Below are 3,835 nucleotides of genomic sequence, written 5' to 3'. Positions count from 1 at the left end.
TACAAAAATTATAAGAAAAAAATTCTTGATTTATTAGAACTTTGTGTATACTCTCATTTCTCTTAAAAATTTGGCACAAAAATTTAGCATAAACAAAAAAATATTGATAATAAAAAAATTAACATATAATATTTTTCAAACAAAATATTCTCTCAATCTAAAAAAATATAGTAAAATGAAATTCTTCAAATAAATCGGTAAATTTATTGTATAAAGAATGCTAAATATTTTGTAGCGACAGCAAATCAGCTGGCATATGGCCTTGGTGCTTCTTCGTGGCATAAGCGGACTATTCTATACACAAGGTCATGGTGCTGCATTCGCGAAGTTCAAGTCAATACGTACGGTGGCGTTCGCCGTGTTGTGGGTATCATCGTGTCATTATCCTTTCAAAAGAGGGGATGTTGAACAGTGTAGGTATAAAGCGATCGTCTATAGAGAGATTCCAGGCTTGATTCCCCTCTTTCTCAGTCCTGTTATCTCCAGTTATCTCACTACATATATAGTGAGTAAACAGGAAGAAATTTTTATAAAAAAATCTTTATTTATAAAAATAAACATTAATTAGCACCTTATACAATGAATATATTTTGTCCTAATATATACAAAAGAGCTTCACGAAAATAATTGTGCACGTAATAAGTTAAATTTTTCTACTGTATGAATATTTTTGTGCGTCTAAATAATAAATAACATAATTTTTCATTTTCATTAATTTTTAAGATAATACATTTTAATTATTACATATCCTCTAATAAATTAATTTTGAGAAATATACAATCTATTTTTTATTAATAAATTGCTAATTATTGTTTACTTTTTAAAAATAATTTTTTTTACAATATATTTTTCCTGTGTAAGTACTTTTTAAACTCGCTGCAATAAAAGTTTTGAAAGAAGAAATTTATTCATATTTAATACGAAAAAAATGAGAATCACAATTCAAAGAAAATTGAGATAATAATATATCAATTTCCATCTCAAATCCCGTAATGCATTGTATCCTAATAGGGGCGAAATCTCTCAATAGAAGAATAGAAAGACAGCATTAGTAGAGAAGAAATCTTTTACAGAGGATGAAAACTCCATTCTTTGCAAGGGATTTCTTCTCTGCTAATTTTTTCTCTCTAATGAAAATTTCATCCTCTATATAATCAACAATTATCATTCTGCACAATTAATTAAAACCCATGATTAATAATCCAATTATGAAACAAAAACGACTAGTTTATCGAAGTAAATATTTCATGCAATGCAGTTTATTTGCTATTTTAAAAAAGAAATGATACTACAAAAATCATAGAATTTAATTATATTTTATTTATGATTTTTAATCAAATAATTTAATTAATAAGTGAAAAATGTGATGCGTCTATCTTTCATTAACAAATATATATTATGTACATGTACTTCGCGGTATTTATAAGTCTGAAATGTGTTACGCGTAGTGAATGCTATGAATTTCGATATTTATTTCCAGACGATTCATCGCATCTTAATTAGCCGTTAACTCGAATTTATTTGCATCGTATCGCGAGTATCTCTCAGAGTAGAGATATTATTTTTAAATTTTTCACTTATTAACAGAACACCGAGGATGCGGAACGGATTGGCGCCGAGTCGGGAAGCATCGCGATTCGTTTAATTACCAAGTACTAGCGTAATTAAGTCTGTATTTTAAGATCTATCAGGCGTGTAACATACAATCGGTATTTATCATCAGTAATATGTTAAAACTTCTCATTGCCCTAGATTTGTATTGCTGCATTTTACGAGATGTCGAGGGGATCATAGCATTCATATCTTGATGCAATTGTATTTTTTCAACATTATTCCTCTGTCAAGACGTAAAGTGCACATCGCGTGTGAGTAAGGACGGAAATGCCACGTGTGAAGTACCGTGTGATTATCGTGTTCTAATGATTAGTACGTGCGATCATTAACCGTGTTTTCGTGTGTGGCTATTGTGTGGGTGGCGTAAATAAAGAAGCAGTAACGGAGAGAGAGAAGAAAAGACCCAGAAAACACTGGGCGATTATGGAGCAATATTAAAGTAAATAATTTACTTATTACTTTTGTTTTTTGCCCGTGCATGATTAAATATGACTGTGTACAACCAGCGTGAGCACCACAGGCATATGAGAGATGTCACCACGCTCGGCCACGAGCAATAAGACTGAGAATGATGGATTAAATTAATCGTTTATATATTTCCACTTATTGAAACAATTTATATAAGATTTAGAAAAAAATAACTTTTATCTACGAAGAATTTCTAGGACTGTACATGTGAACACACAACAAGAAAGGAAATAGTAAATTGTTAAGCAATTTAATTTGTGATATTACTACTGTAGTTCAATCGATTTGCGTTTCAAGACTGAAAAATTAATTCGCGCTATTTAAAATACTACATAAGTAGTATATAAATTCACATAGAATTATTTAAGCACTTAAGATCCAGCTTATAAATTTTGTACCTGTTGCTTTGAAATAAATATACAGATCAATTTGCAAATGTTTTAACCATAAATTATAGACATTCATTAATATATTATACATGTAATAAACATGTATACAAAGTTCACAAAATACAGTTATTATATCAATATATTATTAATCATTTTAATCATGTATCGGTACATTTTATTTGATAAAGATCTGTTATATCTCAAGCAGCAACGGAATTATACAATTCTAATTACATATATTATTACAAGCGTTAATTACAAAACGTATAAATCATTTGAAGTAATTGTCGCGTAATTAATCTTGACACGGTGTTACAATCGCTCAAAACTATCATCTTATCGTAATAATCATAATATCGTTTCGTTGATCATCGTCGAACTAATGAAGGGTTGCTCGTCCTGGTGAGCGAAAAAGAAACAAAAAGAACCAAACGTGGCATCATTTATTCCAGAAGATTGCACCGTTGGAATTTCTGATTACGATAAGCGTTAATTCATGGGACGTGTAGATCGCAGATACACAGCGCAGATAGAGCGCGGACGCGCAGCAAAATAAGATAGAAGCACACGTGGAATCATCGGGTATCGGTATTTGAGCAGAAGCGGTAATTGGCACCTCGACATCCTCGACTACTGCGACTACTATTGTGTGCATGTACACACACATAGCTGTGAAATTCTTATCAGAGAGTCCCCTAGTATATCGAAGTATTTCTACGACAGCGAGAAAGACCAGAAGCGAGCGTTTGACATTGGTAATATTGAGTGCTTTCTATTTAGTGACACAAGTCACACAAGTCAATACAAACATAAATCTATCTTTCTTGATATATTCACTGAGTAACAAAGACAAAAATATATTTGTGTCAACTTGTGCTATTAAATGAAAAGTATCCTATAATTTATGAGAGGTATTGAGATGCGATCCTGTTTATTCACTACTATACTACCTCAGATTGCGATAAAAAAATAATAATTCTTGAAAAATATATTAATATATGAAAATGTTTCAATAAAAACAAAACTTACAATCGATAAAGTAAAAATATATCGAAAATATTCCTTTTTTGTTAATTAATAAATAACCTGTTTATTAATAAATAATTAATAAGTATATCTGGAAACAATTATGTATAACCAAAAACAAAATAAGTTATGTTCACAGCTTGACAATTAACTAATAATATATAGAAATTAAATTAATAATATATAGAAATGAATATAATTTTTATCTCTATATATTTTTTAACTTCTCCCCCATAACAAAAAGTTTTAGGTATACATTTTTACATTAATTTTCGATATATTAATATATTTTATGAACCTGTTTTGTCGATTGCAAATGTTGTTTTATTTAAAAATAT

The sequence above is a fragment of the Trachymyrmex cornetzi genome, unplaced genomic scaffold (assembly GCF_001594075.2).
Source record: "Trachymyrmex cornetzi isolate Tcor2-1 unplaced genomic scaffold, Tcor1.1 scaffold482, whole genome shotgun sequence".
NCBI classification, from domain to species: Eukaryota; Metazoa; Arthropoda; class Insecta; order Hymenoptera; family Formicidae; genus Trachymyrmex; species Trachymyrmex cornetzi.
Note: the sequence above shows the minus strand (reverse complement) of the source record.